The 21,304-nt window shown below is 42.6% G+C and overlaps 1 protein-coding gene across 1 annotated transcript in view; it reads right to left on the bottom strand.

Annotated features, from left to right (window-relative positions):
* The window catches only part of SLC39A10 (solute carrier family 39 member 10), a 38,283-nt gene extending 22,436 nt beyond the window's left edge, over window positions 1–15,847 (bottom strand). The window contains exon 1 of the mRNA XM_083366544.1: window positions 15,610–15,847. The gene's annotated coding sequence lies outside the window, so the exon portion shown is untranslated. The remainder of the gene's footprint in view (window positions 1–15,609) is intronic.
* Between the last annotated feature and the right edge of the window lie 5,457 nt (window positions 15,848–21,304).

Genomic DNA, 21,304 nt, shown 5'->3' with positions numbered 1-21,304 from the left:
GGGGTGATCGCAGAAACCCCGGTCAAGCGTTTGGGAGGAAAGGCGGGGCTCCCTCCCTTCTTTCAGCGAGCGCAAAAGACTTCTGGACGGAAGAAGCCTAGCCAGGTTGTGCCAACTGAAACTGGGCACTGGCTAGGCATTAGGTTTCCACTTGTTGGTACCCCTTGTTGTTGTTAGTTGCGAAGTCATGTCCGACCCATCGCGACCCTATGGACAATGTTCCTCCAGGCCTTCCTGTCCTCTACCATCTTCTGGAGTCCATCTAGGCTCACGCCTACTGCTTCAGTGACTCCATCCAGCCACCTCATTCTCTGTCGTCCCCTTCTTCTCTTGCCCTCAATCTTTCCCAGCATTAGGCTCTTCTCCAGTGAGTCCTTCCTTCTCATTAGGTACCCCTTACCACCCCCACAAATGGAGAAGCTTCTCAGTCGCATGTTTGTGGGACAAAAAAAATTCCATGAGACTTTCTAATTTCTCGCGAGATCTCGCGAGAAGTTAGAAAGTCTCATGGAACTTTTTTTTTCTTTTTTACCAAACACATGGCAGAGGCAGAGAAGCGAAAAAATAGAATGCAGCTGAAAGCAGGTTAGTAAAAACACTTACTTTTTTTTTACAGTGCTGTTCAACCCTACGTGTACCACCAATCAGGTGCCCATGTACCACTAGTGGTATGTGTACCACAGGTTGAAAAGCCCTGAAATAGAATATTCAAAAATACCATGGCCCTGAGGTTGCCAATTTTGAAAGGAAAAATTTAAGTATAAAAACATTAGAATTGCTTTGGAACTTGTTAAATGTACCTTATGATCATCAATAGATACTAAGCCAATAGATGAGCCGTGGGGGCACAATGGTTAGAATGCATTATTGCAGGCTAATTCAGCTCACTGCCAGGAGTTTGATCCTGACCAGCTCAAGGTTGACTCAGCTTTCCATCCTTCCGAGATCAGTAAAATGAGGACCCAGCTTGTTGGGGGCAATGTGCTGACTCTGTAAACCACTTAGAGCAGGGCTTTTTAACCGGTGGTACGCGTACCACTAGTGGTACGCACCTGGCTGGTGGTATGCGGCATCGCCTTTCGAGCAGGAGCGGCCTTGCCCTGCTTGCCCTTGGCTACCTCTGCGGGTGTCACTCTAGCCCGGAGAGGGAGAGGCCAGTCCCCATTCGGCCCCGTTCAGCCCACCATCCCCGGGAGAGCCCGAGTGGCTGTCAAGCCCCAGGCTCAACAATCAACTGGGGGGGGGAATCTGCACAGCAACCCAGCCTGCCAGCCACTCATTGCTCCGCCGATCAGCTGGGAGGCTGAGACTCTGGATTTGAGCCGCTGACCATAGGAGAACACCGCTGATCAGCTGGGAGGCTGGGACTCTGGATCCCACGCTAGAAGTCCTGGCGGGTGGCCCCGATGCTGCCGAACAGCATGGGTGGTTTCCGAGCGGTGCCAGCCTCTGAGCGGGTGCGGGTGACTTCGAAGCGCTCCGCGCAGGCGGCCTCCAAGAACCCCGCATGGGTAGTTTCCGAGCAGCGCCAGCTTCTGAGGGGGTGCGGGCAGCCTCCAAGCACCCTGCACGGGTGGCTTCTGAGCGGCATCGGCCTCTGAGCAGGTGTGGGTGGCTTCCGATGCATCTGGCATGGGCAGCCTCCAAGCACCCCGCACGGGTGGTTTCTGAGCAGCACTGGCTTCTGAGTGGGCGCTGGCGGCCTCCAAACGCACCGTGCGGGTGGTTTCCGAGCAGCGCCGGCTTTGAGTGGGCGTGGGTGGCTTCTGATGCACCCTGCACGGGCGGCATTCAAGCGCCCTGTGCAGATGGCTTTCAAGCGGCACTGGTTTTTGAGCAGGCATGGGTGGCCTCCAAGCGGCCTGCGCGGGTGGCTTCTGAGTGTTCTGAGCTGGCACGGGTGGTTTCCGATGCACCCCGCGTGGGCAGTCTCCAAGTGCCCCACACTGGCTTCCGGGCACCTCCGTCTTCCGAGCGCCCCACAAGCGAGTGGAAAGGAAGTAAATGAGCGGGACAGGAGTGCAGAATCGGGGTGTGCAAGTACAGCTGAGCCGTGCTTCTCTGTGCTGTTTTTTGCAAAGTTGCCCCAGGTCGGTGGAAAAGCCTTCAGTCTCCCCGCTGCAAGCGTGGGAAGCACCAGAGCTCCTAATGAACTGCGTTTAAAGGAGAGAGAAAGAGAGCCGAGCTTGACCTACAGGGCTGGGCTGTTTCTGCTTTTCCTTTGCAACTTGGAAGAATAACAGCAATAATAAACATTTTTGCATGATTTCCAGACGTTTCCTCTCCATCCCCACCCCACTCCATCCCAAGAAGCAGTATTTGTTTCTGCTTTTCCTTTGCAACTTGGAAGAATAACAGCAATAATAAGAGGAAAAGTTCTTGCATGGTTTCCTCTCCGTGCCCACCCCACTCCATCCCAAGAAGCAGTATTTGTACTTTGGACTAGTAGGCTGCTTGGCTGCTCTCCTCCTTTGCTCATGGAGCGCATGCGCTGCCCTTTGCAAAAGATGGAGCCCCCTCGGTTTTGCATTACAAGATTACTTCGCCTGCATCGCTCTCTTCCTTCGGGCGGGTGAAAATTAACTTGATAACAGTAGCAATGCGGCCAGAAATGGGCATCTCTCAACAGTGCTGGGGAGTGCTATGGGAAGAACGATGTACACAGAGAGGATCGGGAACGCTGGGCTCTGGTAGGGAAAAAATGACTGGGAGAAGTAGCCAGTTCGTAATGTACGTGCTTGAAAATGGGAGATGGGCAGGTTTTGTGAGGTGCAGTATTTGTAGTTTGGACTAGCAGGTTGCTTGGAAGAGAGGGAGGGAGGGAAGGAAGGACAATGAGAGGCAGGGAGAGAAGGAGGAAGAGATAAAGAGGGAAGGAAGGAAAGAAAAGGAAGAAAGGGAGAGGGAGTGAAGGAAGGCACCCACCCCTCTCCACCAGAGACCCACGGATTCCCCCCCCCACAGGCCCCCGGCAACCTGAGTGATAAGCTGGCCATGCCACGCCCCCCGGCCATTAATCACATGACCCAGGGACACTGTGAATGTCATAAGTATGAATCGGTTGTCAATTATCCGAATGTAAATCACATGACCCTGGGCATGCTTGAACAGTCATAAGTGTGAAAAATGGTCATAAGTCACTTTTTCAGTACTGTTGTAACTTCGAATAGTAACTAAGCAAATTGTTGTAAGTCAAGGACTACTTGTACTTTATCATTTTTTTCCTTTTTTTGGTCAAGTTTTTGACACCTTGTGGGGCGACTGGTGGTACTCGGATATTGCCTTATCCTAAAAGTGGTACAATGGGTGAAAAGGTTGAAAAGCCCTGACTTAGAGAGTGCTGTAAAGCACTATGATGTGGTATATAAGTCTAAGTGCTATTGCTAAGAAGACTCTGAAATGTAAACTCGTTTTCTGGTCACATTCTTCAATGCTCAACAACATACCAGCTGAATGAAGACTTCTAGGGATCTGTCTAGGGATATTTGCACATGTAGTTGCACAGACATCCTTTAGATCACACATGTCAAACACAAGGCCCGGGGGCCAGATCCGGCCCACAAAGTGGTTTCATGTGGCCCACAAAGCCATCCTGGAAACAGTGAGGGAACGGCCCCCACTGCCTTGGCCCTGGCCCAGAGACCCTCCTCCTGCCAGAGACCCCCAGATCTGTCCCACTCCTGCTCAGGCCCCCATAGGCACCCTTGATGCGAACCATGTAGAGCTGGCCACGCCCACCCAGTAGGCCATATGCATTCTAGCCACGCCCACCCAGTAGGCCACACCCACCCAGGCCACACCCACCCGGCCCCCTGAGGGCACCCGCAATGCTGATGCAGCCCTCAATGAAATTGAGTTTGACACCCCTGCTTTAGATATACCATGATCTATGCAGCACCAAAAATTGTTTTAAAACAGAGATTTTGATGGCTTGGTCATCAAAATGCTACATATTAAAGTAATTGCCTTTTTCCTGAAAATAGTCTTTATTAGTGTGCAATAATTCTAGCAATTACGTACATTAACGTTTGAAATTTTGGATCCTTCATTATAACAATAATTAGACAACCCTGCTTTTCCCTATAACAGAGGGCTCCCCAACCTGCACACGCACACCCTCACTTGTGCGGGGAACAAAAACAGGACGTCATGCCATAGGGCATAACGGGCCACCGCTGCGCCTCGGGGTGCAAAAATGGGCTGTCACTGCACTGCGAGGTGTGAAAACAGGGCACTGCCACACTGCGGGACACAAAAATGGGCTGCTGCCATGCTGCAAGATGCAAAAATGGATGCTGCCGTGCCGTGGGGTGTGGAAATGGGCCACTGCTGTGCAGCGCAAGAACAAGGCACTGCGCCACTCAAGAATGGGAAAGATCTAGTGAGTAGCTCGCTAATGCTGTTTGTGGCGCGCGCATGTGGTCATGGACCTGTGCACACACACACATGTAAAATGCTTCCCCTTCCCTTTTCCTCCAGTCTGCCAACGGTTGGTGACCTCTGCTGCAACATACACAAATCGTCCTTTTGTGAAGTCTAGTATAACCAATTCTAAAGCATAAATGAAAAGTAAAAACCTAGGGATAGAAACCTGACCGCTTTACAGTTCTAGCCTCAGTCCACTCCTTGTGAAAGTCCCCAACACTTTTGAATGGCCTTTTCCTGACAATCCTCTCCAGGCTGCCGTCATCCCTGCTGCTTGTGCACCTTTTTCTTCCACACTTTTCCCTTTCACATAACTTTCTATTAATGTGCTTTGATACAGCACTTTGGGAACATCCAACTTCTTTTGCAATTACCTTTTGAGGCTTTCCCTCCTTATGGAGGGTGTCAATGATGGTTTTCTGCACAACTGTCAGGTCTGCAGTCTTCCCCATGATTGTGATTCCTACTGAACCAGACTGAGAGACCATTTAAAGGCTCAGGAACCCTTTGCAGGTGTTATGGCTTAATTAGCTGATTAGAGTGGGACACTTTGAACCTAGAATATTGCACCTTTTCACAATATTCTAATTTTCTGAGATTGTGGATTTGGGGGTTTTCATGAGCTGTAAGCCATAATCATCACAATTATGATAAATCACGGCTTGAACTATCTTGCTTTGCATGAGTATCTCATATATTAGTTTCCCCTTTTAAGTTGCATTGCTGAAATAAATGAACTTTTGCACGATATTTATTCTAATTTTTTGAGTTTTACCTGTACATGGTAATATTGTTTTCCACTAAATTATTCAAAATAAATACTCACAGAATTAATATATCTTATAATACAAAAAGTCTTGCTTAAGTATTTTCTTTCAAAATAGCAAGCTGTTGATCTATTTCAACTTCTAAGCTATGGGTCCAAAGGGTAAATCAGAAGCTGCTCTGAATACTCATATTTGTCGGTAGTCTTTATTTCAGCAGAAAGTTATTTAGTTGCTTAAAAAAAAGAAAATGACTCAAAATTTAACTCCATGTGAACACATTAACATTCTTTCAATGAAATCTGAATTTACACACTTTTATCAAATGTGGAGGTTTGCATCCCACGGATACTTATCTGGCAGCCTTTTCTATGCACTGAAGGTTTTTTTTTTGCTAAGATAAATGCATTACAAGAAAGGGACTGTGTATTTTGGAGTTATTCTTTTTAATGGGATATGTGCATATGTGCGCGAGGGGCAGGGATGGGGGAGAATAGGGTAGTTCATCTGTCTATAGTATATCAAAACTAAATTAAAATTTGTAAGCAATTTTTGTTTTTCCATCAGAAAATACAGTAGAGAAACATTTCCATGGTTTGCTGCTGAAATCCTGCAGTGTGTGATTTCTGTGGAATGCATATGTGGAATGTGTATGAATACATGTTACCCACTTTTGAATTGGCTCTTCAAACAGCAGTATTGCCAGATTTTTCCCCCAGCCTTTCCTTGGAAGCAATTCAATGCTTAAATCTTGCTTTTTAAGGAGGAATATATTACCTCTGAGTGCTGTAATACTATGTAGTACAAATTTGATGATACATACATTTATCATTAAGAAAATGAGCAGTTATCAAATAACTAAAATATAAAATTTCAAAAGAAAATGTGGCTCACAATGCTGCATGTCTGACATCATCACATCAAATTAAAATTTCCAGTGATTTTGCTCAGAGTCCTTCCTCAATGTAGAGAATGTGCCTTCTTCAATGTAAAAAATAATAATTTAGTTTTGCAATTTGATCATGTATGCAGACATCATTTTTATATAAATAAATTGTAGCGCAGAAAAAGCTATATACTTCTTAACCGTGTTAGAAGGAACCCCAAAATAAATATTATTTCTACTTCCTCTGAACTTGCCAGTGGTTAGGAACTCAGGACTACAAATGAATAACCAACACTGTACATAGGCTAAAAAGCAATTGTTCTGATAAATTAATGGTTGAATTACATTGCATAGTATAGTGAAAGAGAAGTGTCTTTCCCAACAGCTAACATGAAAATGCAGGCAATTAACTTCAGCTTTTTAAAAATGTCACTTTACAAAATGCAATGGCAGGAAAATGCATGAATATCTCTCTTTCAACTTGCTTATTCACACTCATCTTCTATAGCAACCACACAAGCTGTTAAAAATGACTGTTGCCAACCACTCTAGAAAAAACCATCTACCTTTCTATTTCTATACCTAACTGGCAAAAGTAATTTTGCCAACAACTATCCAGTCTTAGAAAAGTTAACAATGGAGAAAGCCACTAATTCATCTAAACAAGGTAAATTAACAAAAAATCATTATCTATTTTGTATTGCAATTCTCAGCTAAATTCAAAGCTAAAAAGTTGTAATTCTGTGCACACTTACCTAGGAGTAAATTCTACACTCCATATGATTTACTTTAGAATACACATGATCAGTTTTAAGCCTTACTAACTCGTTATGACTCACTTATTTTCACAAGCATTTATCATCATATCTTACATTCCAAAACAAACAAAACATCAATGTGTCAGATTCTAACTTCACATCTTAACTGCTTAATTTGCCTTGCATGATAGCATCTAAGAAAATATTGCACTGGAGCAAGGAGTTAATAGATTCTTATCAACACATTGAACATCCTAGGGCTCGTTCCCTGGCCTGGCATTTCCAGATGTTACACCTGCTTTCCAACATTTCCATCTAGAAATGATGAATTTTCAGCAAATCCTTTATTATAGCCTTGATTTCTAATTTGTGGTATTTGATTATATTGTATATAAATTGAAATTTCTAGGAACACGATTATTAAAAACTAAATATAAGATTTTAGTCCTCATAACCTTTTAACCCTATAAACTACCTTAATGATAATATTCTTCAGATATATAAACAAAATCAATAATCTTTCAAAGGAACGTTTCAACACTACTGTATTTTCACACTGACAAAGCAATTCTTTGTTCGGCTTCTACTGCCTCAACAGTTTTGATAGATTAACATAACAAAACCAAAAAGTTCATAATTATTCCTGAATGTACATAAAATTATTTCCTATTGTACACAACTACTGGAATATTTACATTTTCCTGTTCTATTCCCTGGCAATCCCTCTTTTGGAGATCTCCCTTGTCTGATATGCCTTAATTCTGATAAAGCAGACAATTGGAGAAGGAAACCAAGATGTATTTATCTTACATTGGTATCTTACATTGGAAGCAGTAGCTTCCTTGTTTGAATTATCTAACATAAGTAAAACAAAGCATCACCAAGCATAAGGACATGTCACTGATTTCTACCAGTATAAAAATCTGTTAGAGGATCTTGAGGATACATACTTGAACATTGAACTTGGATATCCTGGTTTGTCATCTCAAACTAGGATGTCCAGTCATAAGAACAACAATCTTTGCTAGTGAGGAGCAAACATTTAATCTGCTGGTCCCTAAAATATCCACACTTGTCTAAATAGACAAGGCATACATTTAAAGAACACGCAAGTGCAATATTACTCTAGTTGCATTTTCTTCTACATTTTCCCTTGCAACACTTTCTCTAAGGAAGACCAGCAATATTTGAATCTTTTTTTGAAATTATGTGCCAGTTATTTTTTTTAATAAATACCAAAATCATGGACAGAATTATGTTCTAAATCTTCAGGCTAAAATGCTAAGGTCTTCTCTTTAGCTGTTACAGGTTGCAGCTCAACTTGCTTGCATTATCTAACAAAGTACAGTACAAGGAAGCATTTGCTTCTTTGTTTGAATTATGTAACAAAATACAAGGAAGCATGATCTTCCTTGTTTGAATTATGTAACAAAGCACAAGGAAGCATTACCAAGATAGGGGGCATGTCACTGATTTGTGCCAACTATAGAAATCTGTGGGACTGAAGATTTGAACTTTCCATAAACAGATGTCATCTGAAACTAGGATGTTCTGTCCCAAGAGCAACAAAAGCTTAAGAGGCATTTAAAATGCTAATCTTAGCCTCAGTTAAATAACCTACTAAGATGCTAGTTTTCAAGAGATGAGATAATCCTCAAATACTGTAAAATAATATTCTAGAATATATGAGAGAAATATGAATTTACCCTAATCTTTTTCAATTTTTTTTAGCAACAATAGCTTTTTCAGATAAAATATGCAGCTTTTTTCAAATCCACGCCTCACTTTTTAAGTCACTTAATCTATCGTATTTTTAGCATGGGCTTATGTACAAACATAACAGGAATGTTAAAATTACAAATGAGAAATATTTTAGTACACCTTGTATGAGCAAAATCCTGCTCATCCAAGAAAAACTCCCATCAGTGTCTTGTTTCCCAACTGCAAATCTGTTGGAGACACTCAAGACTAAACTTCAACAGCAGGTGGGAGCAGATGATAAATAAGAATTCACACCATCATTGATTTAAATCCATTTGAGTAAATTTTATGGAACCGGGCAGGGCTTATATTGAATAGATTATAAGCCAAAGGAAACCAAGTGGAAATGTGTAAGAATGTAATAAATTAAATAAATGTAACAAAATACTTCTGAAAGAACTGCATCATTTCTGCCTAAAAGTTTTACTTATCAAGTCGTTTATATTTATTGAAATGTGAGGTAAAACTCATTCACACATGTATGCACATCATTTGATTTCAGATAAAAGAATTAACTTCACTGAAAAGCATGGTTTGATGTATGGGGTAATAAAAACAGCTACTTCTCAAATATAATGAAGTTATGACTTGATGTTGTAGTTGTATTATTCATTCTGTAAGGATGAATGCTAACTACAGCTGCTGCATCCAGGCCTAATCAATGCTTCTGCTCTCCTATATTGTGATGATCTAGCGCTAGGCAATATGTTGCATTGTTTATTTACATATAAAGTACCCTACTGGCAAAAAGCTTGCACCAAGTTTCTATGCTTAAAAAAGAAGAGACAATCCCTTTGTCAAAAAAACTTTATTTCGATTATACAATTCAATTACTCAAAATTGACTTTTGACAAATTTGGAATTTTTTGAAAATATTTATGAATTTATTTCAAATCTCACTAACATTATTTCAGCCCTTAAAATAAGAAAATAGACATTAGACATTTTTCTTGCACATTTATGATAAACAAGGTTTAATTTCAAGTAGAATCATCAAAAATAATGCCAACTTTCCGAAAATAGTTAAATTGATGTTAAAGAGATTGCAGAGTACCGTATATACTTGAGTATAAGCCGACTCGAGTATAAGCCGAGACCCCCAATTTCACCCCCAAAAACTGGAAAAAGTTGGTGACTTGAGTATAAGCCGATCCGCCGTTCTGCAAGCCTCCGCCGCCGGCTGCTTCGTTCCGCAGCGGAAAGAAGCAGGCAGGCAAGGCACGGAGATCCCGAGACCTGCCGACGTTTGGGGAGGTTTGGGGAGGTGCCCAAACCTCCCCAAACGTCAGCAGGTCTCCGGATCTCCTCCCCAAACGTCGGCAGGTCTCGGGATCTCCGTGCCTTGCCTGCCTGCTTCTTTCCGCTGCGGAAAGAAGCAGGCAGGCAAGGCACGGAGATCCGGAGACCTGCCGACGTTTGGGGAGGTTTGGGGAGGTGCCCAAACCTCCCCAAACGTCAGCAGGTCTCCGGATCTCCTCCCCAAACGTCGGCAGGTCTCGGGATCTCCGTGACCTGCCTGCCTGCTTCTTTCCGCAGCGGAAAGAAGCAGGCAGGCAAGGCACGGAGATCCGGAGACCTGCCGACGTTTGGGGAGGTGCGCGCGCACCTCCCCAAACCTCCCCAAACTTCGGCAGGTCTCCGGACGGCGGCTGCTTGGGAGAGGTGCGCGCAATCCCGGAAGCACCAAAGCCTCGGCCGCGCACAAGTCCTCGGTAAGTTTTTTTTGTTGACTGGAGTATAAGCCGAAGTGGAATTTTTCAGCCCAAAAAGTGGGCTGAAAAATTCGGCTTATACTCAAGTATATACGGTAAGTTGACACTCTGAAATGTTGCACTCATTTTCAAAGGATTAAGCCTTCAATTATTTACCATTTTAGCCACAGACTTGCAATAATATTATCAGTAAGACATTATCATGTTTTGGCTGTGTTTTCATTCCTAGTTGTACAAATCGATTTTGTTCAAATTCAGTTTTCTCATTTTTTTAAAAAATAGAAAGTTTGCAATTTCTCCAAAAATAATTTTTCTAATGCATTTTAAATTGTTTACTATGTACTGATGTTACTTTTGAAGCAAAATGTTAAATGGCAACATAAAATAAAGTGACTCAGCTCAGTATTCACTACCTAACCCATATAGCCATATAAATGTTATGCTGCTACATACGATACTACAGTACAATGTGGATTAAATTCAGAATCTTATGGTCAGGTACTATTTTTACATATGTATAGATGTATTGGCTATGCCAGCCATCATCACAAAAACGCGCGCACACACAGAGTATTTTACAGATTTATAAACATAAAAATACAGGTTTTGTGTAAGACAGAATGTTCTGTTATAAAGTTAAAAAATACCCTAGGTTTTTATTACTAAAATACCAAAACAATTTAGATTGCATAACACCTTCCTAGACAGATAGCAAGGATAAAGAATCAGGATGGAACTGAGATTAGAATGGCTATCATTTATATGAAATATAAAATCCATTTACTTAATAGAATATTTCAGATGAGGGAACTTTTAAATGTGTAAATGAAGAACCTCCCAACAATTCAATCAAGTAACTGCATTCTTTTTTAGGATTCTGCAATTCCTATATTGTGATTCTGGAAATAAATGTAGTTTGAATGAGGTGAAATAAATGTAGCTGTTTGAATGAGATGATGCAACATTCTTAAGAGTAACTTTTCAAAACTGAATCCAAAACTTTGCAGAGCCATTTTATTGATTCATTAGCATCATGCTTTAATCCCTTCTTCTAGTTACTCCCATGAGCAAGTGCCAACTCATATACAGAATGTACAAATTGTTTTATGTACGGAACAGGCAATTTTATCCAAATCCGATACTGTACAACCAATATTTCAGATTTCAGTTTTGCACAATTATATTTGGCAGAAACCCCAACATGCAGTTGCTTCTTCTTGAAAGGAACCATAATTTTTTTCATTTTATGGGTAGCTCAACCACAGACAAATCCATGAAAAATTTAGCATGCTATGTGAAGCATGGATATACCAAACAAATGACAAGAGCCTTAGTTAGCTACATCATGTCATAGGAGGCCTGTGTATGGCAAGTTAGAATTTGTGATTATTTTACACCAAAGCACAATTAAGCTTTATTCTGGGAAAGCAATTCTCCAAACTAGCTGAACTAAAGATAACTGGATTGCAAAATATTCAGAGATCACATTTTAAGGGCTTTTAAGGATGCACATAGACCAATCAACTTTGATTGATCCATGCTCAAGTTTCAGATGGTTTTGGTCTGAGAATGTAACAAAATGGGGCCGTTTGGCTCCTGGGTTGGACCACAGTTAAGTAGTTTAGAAAAAAAAAGTGATGAGAGAAAACAGCCAAGTACATAAGTGGTCAGGAGTGAAATGCTGAGAAAATAAAAGGAGGAAGCTAGTAGAATATATCATTCCAAGAGCCTGTTGCTTTCTGTTGAAAATCTTCACAATAAATGTCAGTATTCCTTCAGCATATCTGGTGGGGAAGGCTGAGGGAAGGAAGATGCTGGAAAAATCAAGAGTAATGCAAGTGGATCAACAGGATATGCTACACTGTGAGCTGCTGAGAGTATAAGGAGATAAAGGGGATAAAATGTACCAGCCTTGTCCTATTCACTGCATACTGGATTCCCTCTCTGGAATTCTCCTCCCCCCAGATGTAGGTTTGTCTGAAACCAAGAACAATCCAAACATTCCAGATTGTTTTCCTTAAACCTTGCCTAACATAACAGTGTAAGAAAGACTTTAAAAATAAGGTCAAGACTGTTTTTTGAATCAGGGAATGTAATTTTGATATATAGCTCCAAAACTAAGCCCTGTATATTAATATATGTTTTAATATGTACATTGTCTCTTGATTTTGATTATCCAATTTATCCATATAAACTTTTATTATATGTTTGCTGCACTAAATATGTTGATCCCAATATATGACTAAAATTTGGTGTGTATTTTGCTGCTTTTGTGTTAATTTGATTGGTGGAGCAGTGGGCTAATGCCTCCTTGAGTAGCACCAGCTGCCTGCAATTAGTGCAGGTTCGCATCCCACCAGGCTCAAGGTTGACTCAGCCTTCCATCCTTCTGAGGTAGGTAAAATGAGGACCCAGATTGTTGGGGGCAATTAAGCTGACTTTGTAATAATGCCGCTTGGGGGTGTGTGTGAAAGCCCTAATAAGCAGGCATATACATAGAATGAAGGCTACTGCTAAGCTTGTAAGCCGCCCTGAGTCTTTGGAGAAGGGCAGGATATAAATGGAATTAAAAAATAAAATGGTAGAACATGATTTAATGACCCTAAAATTCAGCTTGCATTAACTAAGTGGATATTCACTATAAATGCAACATGTATTTAAGCAAATTATATTCAAGGCAATCATTTCCAGCAAATTTTACAAGCTATCTGTATTATGATGAACAATTATTTGGGGAGAGCCAGTGTGGTATAGTAGTTATGGCATCAGGCTAAAATCCAGGAGACTGGGAATTCTAGTCCCACTTTAGGACTAAGCAGAGTGGGCGATTTTGGATCAGTCAGACAAACCACTTATGGAATCTTGCCTAAAAAATTGCAGGGACTTGAGGCAGTTGCCATGAGTCAACCACAGTTCGAAGGCAGACGTACACATACAGAAGTGGGGTAAATTCCACAAAAAATTGATTTATCCATGATGTCACAAATTGTATTTTTAGAAAAAAAAATCTGTTGGGATCCTAATTTCAATTTCTCCTTACATCTACCTAAATAAATATGCATTAGCACATCAAGATTGCTTGTCTGGTGAGATAAATGCTATGGTATAATGCTAGTGCATGTTTTGGAATATGTGCAGATTTGTAGTCATATTTTGACAAGTAAAAATAGCTCATCTGTAGATGAAAATACTTTTGGTAAAAAAAACTGTTTAAAGATGACACTGATTTTTCACTAGCATTTAACAAAGAGTGGGAGAATGTGGGGTGGGTGGTTTTTTTTGGCTTACAAATACTGAAGGTATTAATCCAAACAGTATTGTAAGGGTAAGAGAAAAACTCAATTTACTTTTAAAAGATCTGCTTAGATTACCACCCTAAATCTTCACTTTAAAATCTTCAAATAAAACACAGTTCTTAAAGTAACAAGGACAAACACTAACATGTTTGCAAATAATCTTGTGGATGGCTTTTTAAAGTTAAGATCTGCATACTAAATTTTTATTCGAATAATCAGTTGTGTGCCTAAAATTTTTTATTATATAATAGAATAATGATTGCTAGTAGTCAAACTACTTCTAACATTATCTTAACATGCACAAAAATTGCTTATTGCATACCAATCAAACACCCTCCTTTAAATGCATGCTCCATTTTTACCTGCATTGCAACTAGACCATTTTAAACACCTCGTTTACAGTACAGAAACGTACCAGGAATTAGCCTTAGTTCCACAGAACTAAATAATTGCAAATAATTCTTTCGCAGAAACTAATATTTTCCAACTAAATTCATTGCAATAACTTTGTATGGCATACTGTAATTCCTAGCCTATGAGGGGATTACATAGTTCAATATACTTAATAGCAATGAAGTGAGGTCCTAGGAATTAATCAAACTTTTCTGTGGCAATAATCTGTAGAAACAGTTTATTTGTCCATTCTATCTATCTATCTATCTATCTATCTATCTATCTATCTATCTATCTATCTATCTATCATCTATCTATCATCTCTCTCTCTCTCTCTATCTATCAATCTATCTAATCTATCTCCTATTTTCCCTCCAAAAGCTCAATACAATTTATAAGAAAATTATTTCACTCCCACAATAGCAGCCTGTCAGGTAAATTGAGCTGGGAAATAAGATTGGTCTGAATCCCAGTGAAGTTCCCATGGCAAATTTAACACCTTAACCTCTACACCAGAATTGCTTTTCATTGCTGTTGCATTCTACTGGCCTACCCTTCCATTTTATTTTGCCCCTTTTAAGGTAGGAAGAAAGAGGACCAGAGAACAGGAAGAGAAAGGAAAGCCATATTGTAAGCCGCCCGGAAACACTGGAAGATGGGAGTAGCATACAAATTTAATAAACTACTAAGTGTGAAAAGGCGTAGGCAAGTAAAAAGATGACTGCTCTGAAAACGCATACGAACAGCGGCAGCGCCAACCTCCCCCCCCCCCGTCGCAATCAAACGGGGTCGGTCCCATTTTAAGCCACTATCAAGGACTTTTAAAAAAAAAAACTTTTCCACGGAAGCGAGTTCGCGCCACCGGCGTTGGGAGAGCCAAAGAATACCCTCGTGGCGGGCCTCCACCGTTGTACCTACGGACACGTGTGAAGGCGGCTCTGGGCCTGAAATTTGGAAGAGCAAGGGAGGCGGAGGAATAAGAGGCATTGTGCAGTTACGGAGCGCCTCCACGCGAGGCCCCGAAACTGATCCGATAAAACTCTCCAGCTCGCGGGCAGCCCAGGAAAAAAAAAAGAGGGAAACCCGAATCACTCAAGCTTCCCCGCCAGCTTCCTCAAAACCCACCTACCACGCCTCCGCCGGTCGAACGAACCCCGCGGCGCTCCTATCTTTGTTCCCCTCCCCTCACACCTCGACTGGGAGGGGGAAGCCGCTTCGGCCTCCCGCGAACAAAGAAGCCTAGCCCACCCCTCCGCCGCCCCCCCCCTCTCTCTCTCCCGGGCCGCTTCCCACCCGCCAGCCCGTCGTTGGAAAGTCGGGTGGGTTGACGGGCGCAGAAACGGCAGCTTTCAGGGCGGGGAGGGGGGGCAGCTGGTCTCCTCAGGCTTTCTTTCACTCCCGTAGCAAGGCCGAGGGGCGTTAGCGTCGGCAGCGCCGCCGAGGCAAGGCAGACTCAGACTCTCTTCGAACCGACCCTCGTCCTCTCCCCGACCACCCCGCGCGTCCCCCTCCCGCCATCTCTCTTTCCCTCTCCCGTCAGGAACTAGCGCAGCGGAGCCGGCCGGCCGGCCTGTGTGGGGGAGGGAATGTAAACAAACGGGGTTTTATAGCTACCTCAGCTCGAGTGTGCCGTGTGCATCTCCCTCTCCGCTCGGTACCAAACCGCCGCGCGCGGGTGCCGCCTCCTCCCACTCCGGAGCGTTCCTACTGCTGCTGCTGCCGCTGCTGCTGCTGCTGCTACTACGACGGCTATCTGCGGCTACTTTCCCAGGGCCTCCGCTACGCCATTCATCAAAATCGCTTACGCCGGGCGCCGACCTTCTGCCGAAGCGGAGCTGTGGCTTGGCGCGCGGCTAAACTACGCCACCTCACCTCTTCCCCCTTCCCCCCCCCCGCCTCTGCAGGGCCGATGCGGAGAGTAGTGGCCCTACGCAAATGGCGTAACTGCGTTGGCGGCGGCGGCGGCGGCGGCTGCGGCACTTGGCAGAGAGCATGCGCAGTTGAGCGAGGGGCTTTCAGCCGAAGGAGGCCGTTTTCCTTTTTCGCGCGGCGTTTAACTGGATCGAGGCGGTTGTTGGGGAAGCCGCTTGTAAACCCCCTGTACGACGGAGACCGCCCACTTGGAGCCTTTCTTGGCTTTTGGTGTGCAAATGAGGATCGTGCATATTTCGCCGCTTCCCTGGAGAGAGGAATTGGGGTAAAAGTTTAAGCAATTCAAGGGTGGAGCAAGGAAAGAATGAAAAGACATTATTTGCACAGGAAGGACAACAGAATGAAAAGTACGATTAAGGCCATCACCGGAATAACCCCTGGCCCGAAACCTCTAAATTTTGAAATTGGCTTATATACTAATCGGCCCCCATTCATAAATTACTTGGTTCCTAGGTGGGCCATTTATTTAGGACACGGTTTGTGCTTTGTAACTGAATCTGCCGTGTTGGGCTTTGGATGTACGGAACAGCCATTGGACTTCTTGTATCCCAGTTGGTGTCCAATCTTGGTTGCAGTGGCGTAGCGTGGGGGGTGCAGGGGGGGCTGGGCGCAACATCTGGGGGGGCGCGCTCGCACTGAGCTGCTCAGGGAGCCCCAAGGGCTGCACAGAGTTGGCTTGGCTCCGCTCTTGAGCTGCTCTTTCTTGCAAAGCGAAATGAGTCCAGCAGGTGAGATGGGCGGCCACATAAACTGAATAAAATAAATAGAAGCGGCCAACTCTCCGCCCAGGCTCAGGCCAACCGCAAGTGCCCCGCAGGCGCCCCGGCAGGCTTGGCCAAGCAAAGACGGACCCGCCGGCCGGCCTAGCTTCGTGCGCATGCGTGGCTTTATTTAGCAGGGCTCACGTGCGAGCTTGAATGCAGCAGCTCTTGCAGGTCGGAGCCCTGCCCAGCGGCCCTCGAGAGGGACCTGGAAGCATCCCGCATGCGCGCGACTCTTCTTGGAAAGTCTATGCCGCTGCGGGGCGCGTCTTTTCGGTGGTGACGTCACCGCCCGCCCGCCCCTCTATTTCTGCTTCCGGTTGCCTTGCCCCGGGTGCTGACAACCCACGCTACGCCACTGCTTGGTTGATCTTGGAAAAAACGAATCCGGTTTGGGCTAGTTCTCCTTGGATAAAAGGTCGCTGGGAGCTGTAGGGCAAGGGAAGAAAATTCCAGAGGACTGCACTGGCATTTTGAAGCCAAGAAGTGCACTTGAATGTGCCTTAGTCAGCAAGCGTTGAACTCAGTTGAAAGGTGTCCTTCATTTTTATGTGGATAATGCCATTGTAAGGACCCACTTCAGCTAACCACCCAAGAAAGCAGAACTCTTGAAACGCATTGTCTCAAAAGGAACTTTTATTAGGGGTCAGTGAAAGTAGGGAAGTCAAGGTGAGATCTGGGGGGAAACCCCTGCAAATAGTATAGTTAAGCTAGCAATATTCCTCCTCCCACCAAAGTCATAATGTCCATTTGAGTTCCAGCCAATGCACAGGTGGCATGAAGTCTGGCCAGCTGGTACAGTTGGCGTGCATTTCAAGAGCTTCTCCAGCTTTCATTTCTCAAGACACATTCTGTTCTCAAGATGATAGGCAGGAGAGGGAAAGTAGAGAGTGAAAGTTATCCCAAGAAAAAGCATGCTCCCCCTCCCCCAGCAGAATGGCAGGCCCCAAAATATACAAATATAGATATACAAATATAATAAACCTAAATATAATAATCCTAATAACTATGCAGGGGAAACACTGAGGGTTTGGGGGACCTGACAGCCATCTTCAAAACTGATCCAAATGTTCAATCTTCATTACCAGGAAGAAAAAAAACCCTTTTAAGAAAGGAGATACATGAGGGAAGATAGTATTACAGGAATCTTCCTTGAAACTCCAGTATGGAAAGACTTAATGTCCACATTTAATAGTAATCCAGTAAGCCGATATTGGAAGTATATCAAGCACAAAGTTTACGTGTTTGTCCCACATTGTGATGATGCTTTAATAAATTATGTTCCTAATGGATGTTCTTCAGGAGTTATTTCCCAGATGTGGGCCATCACTGTAAAATGAACATTTGAAAGTATAAAAATGCCTTTATGGTAACAATCACTTTACTTCATTCCTAGAAATATATGTGGGACGCCGATGTCATTGTTACCTCTGTAACCCTTCCATGGATTTTCAGCATTTTTTTAAAAAAAAATGATGTAGAAATCAATTATGGAAATCAATTATAGCTGCACAAGATTCTAAAAGTCACCATGCACTAATGAAAATCCAGGAAATCACAATAGTTGATTGAATTATGCAGTGCTTCAGAACATACTAAGTAATATCGGCCTCTTTGGAGCAGTTAATCTCTTAGAATTACATCACAACTAAAGGGTTACAGAAATGCAAGTAAGTTCTTTTAAATCATGGTTTATAGATCATACGAAATTCACACAGCATATTAAGTCAAAATTAACAAGAACTGGATCAAATGCACATTACCTGAGTATTGGCTTTCAAACAAAAGATGTGAACAGCAAGGAAACATCTCTCTCTCTTTAAAAAAAATTACACTTATTAGATATTCAGGAACTGCCATTTCTTCCAGGTTAAAAACAAAAGGATCAGATCAGGTTAAGTGGGGACCTACTCAACAATGCATCCCTTGTCAACCATTCACATAAGCTTCGCTCATTTATCTCCCCTGTCCAGATTGCACCTCCCACAGATTTCCTTCAGTGTCAGGTAAATAGTTTATAATAAGCCCCTATAGTTTATATTTCTTAAAGGAGAATGGAGTCTGATTTTCTCTTTCCTGAGTAATTCAAACCCCTGTTTTTGTTTTTTTTGTTTTTTAATTCAGCACTACATGTAGGGTCATATACAGAGAGCTGGCTTTTTACATTGACTGCTATAAAGAAAGTAGTGGGATGATGAGAATACTTGTTTTTATAGCTTTTTATTCAAAGCACCTTTCTTTAACCAGTTACCTCCAGATGTTTTATCAGACTACAACTCTTGCAACCTGGTTGGAAGCTATGAGAACTATAGTTTGATAAAGATCTGGAGGGCATTAGATTAAGAAAGTTGTTCAAGAGTGTGATTGTAATTTCTTAATGTAAAGTTAAGGAATAATCACATCTATTTGGGGGTAGCACATTCACATTAAGAGAAACATTTGTAGGATAAATCCAGTTGAAATTTAAAAAATGTAAGTATTGTCTATCTTGCTAGATTTATGTAAAATGCATAATTTTTTTTATAGAGCTGGTATCTTTATGGGACAATAATTGTCCTGTAAGTGATATGCGCTATAGTAATTATCACACATTATTTATTTATTTATTTTTGGGACTTATATGCCGCCCTATCTCCCAAAGGACTCAGGGCGGCTAACAACAATAAAAACAACAATACAAAAGTTAAAAGAAATTAAATAAACAGCCCCAAGAAATAAGTTAAACTAAACAATTAAAAATTAAAAAAAAACATTTTAAAAAACCCTGTTGTCAGTCCAGGTCAGCCTGATGAAAAAGGAAAGTTTTAACATGTTTGTTAAAAAAGAAGACCTCATATTGCAAAGCAAGAACAAAAATATGTTCACTACTGCTCATTACCAGTTCAGAGCCCTGTTTCAGAATTGTTTGCAGATTGTGTGAAGATGTGGGGTATACTTTACTAACATAACAAAGTGTTCTGTTTAGGTGCTCTGTTACTTTGAAAGTTATTGATGGATGTGTTGGAACATGTAGCAAAGGGGCTAAAAATCAGCAGCTTGGTATGTGATGGATTGGCCCACAAGTTTCATGGTACCCACCTCTCGGTACCTCAGAATCTTCCACAGTGGTTTCAAGAAGTCCATGGCCCTCTTCCACTTCAGCCACGTACAGTTATGTCTAAGATTGCAAGAACTTCCAGTGGGTTTTCTTTCCTGTTTTGGGAGTTGTTTTATGTAATCTGCACTTGGCAACTTTCAGAAGTTTGCTGGTATCTGCCTGCCACTTCTTCTACATTAAGCTTCAGCCCTTGAAGGATTATGATTACAGTGTTAATAACTCTTTGGAGTTGGAGAGCAGATTAAGGGCAGGTGAAGTTACACCCATTCAGAATACAGCAGGTTTGGATCTGCATTCTTTACCTAGATATTCATAAAGGCAGTAAGATACCGGCCAAGCTAACACCCAAATCATAGCTATTTGGAATATGTTAGCTCACAGATGATATCTAAAACATTAAACGTGCACCTGTTTCCTTTTTGCCATCCTTTACAGTGTCCCAGTTAACCAGGTATGAATTTGGTAATTCAGAGTTGCAGAGGGAATTATAGCATAATTTGGAAATATTTCAAGATGATTTTTTTTTGCCCCAGAAAATGGTTGTACAGAGCAGTACACATTTGGGACAGAAGATAGATAATTTAGCATTTTTGGTTTTATTGACTTACTCCAAACCATCTCTTTAGATGTTAATGCGTATTGTGCTTTTTGGCTTTCAGATATAATTAACAAATTCTGTTGAATTTGTCCCCCATTCAAAGGCTCATTTTGCCAAGTTGAACTTGGAACTTCAGCCCCAAATTCCTGTTCATGTAGTACTCCACAGTGGCTCAGCAGTTTGAGCAGCCCAGCTCTCTCTGTAAGTGTAGAACAGGGGTGTCAAACTCAATTTCATTGAGGGCCACATCAGCATTGCGGTTGCCCTCAGGGGGCCGGGTGGGCGTGGCCTACTGGGTGGGTGTGGCTAGAGTGCGTATGGCCTACTGGGTGGGCGTGGCCAGCTCTACATGGTTCGCATCAAGGGTGCCTATGGGGGCCTGGGCAGGAGTGGGACAGATCTGAGGGTCTCTGGCAGAAGGAGGGTCTCTGGGCCAGGGCCAAGGCAGTGGGGGCCGTTCCCTCACTGTTTCCAGGATGGCTTTGCGGGCCACATGAAACCACTTCGCGGGCCAGATCTGGCCCCCGGGACTTGTGTTTGACATGTCTGGTGTAGAACATCAAAGTGGAGATTTAAAAATAATAGTCCACTCTGTCGCATGTAAGTGACAGCAAACTGGGAAGAGAGTAGAAGTTGAAAAAGAAGGCTTGTTGCTATAATGGGTGCTAAGAGCACAGTGGTGCCTATTCAGCTTTTTTCTTTGCAGTTCCTGAAGTGCTACCTTGACCATTGACAGTCAATTTAAGATGTTGTGATTATGATTTTGGAAGGTGACACATGTGGGAACTTTTTTAAAAAAAGGATGGGCATCAATGCTAATTGAGGATAGGATATTAAGCAGTGTGCACTTGATCCCAATCTATGTCCTTTAAATAATAAAATATATTGTGCTGCTTCTATATTAGAAGAAGTAATAATGAC

This window comes from Vipera ursinii (genome assembly GCF_947247035.1).
Source record: "Vipera ursinii genome assembly, chromosome: 1".
Taxonomy (NCBI): Eukaryota; Metazoa; Chordata; class Lepidosauria; order Squamata; family Viperidae; genus Vipera; species Vipera ursinii.
Note: the sequence above shows the minus strand (reverse complement) of the source record. Positions and strands in the feature narration are given on the sequence as shown.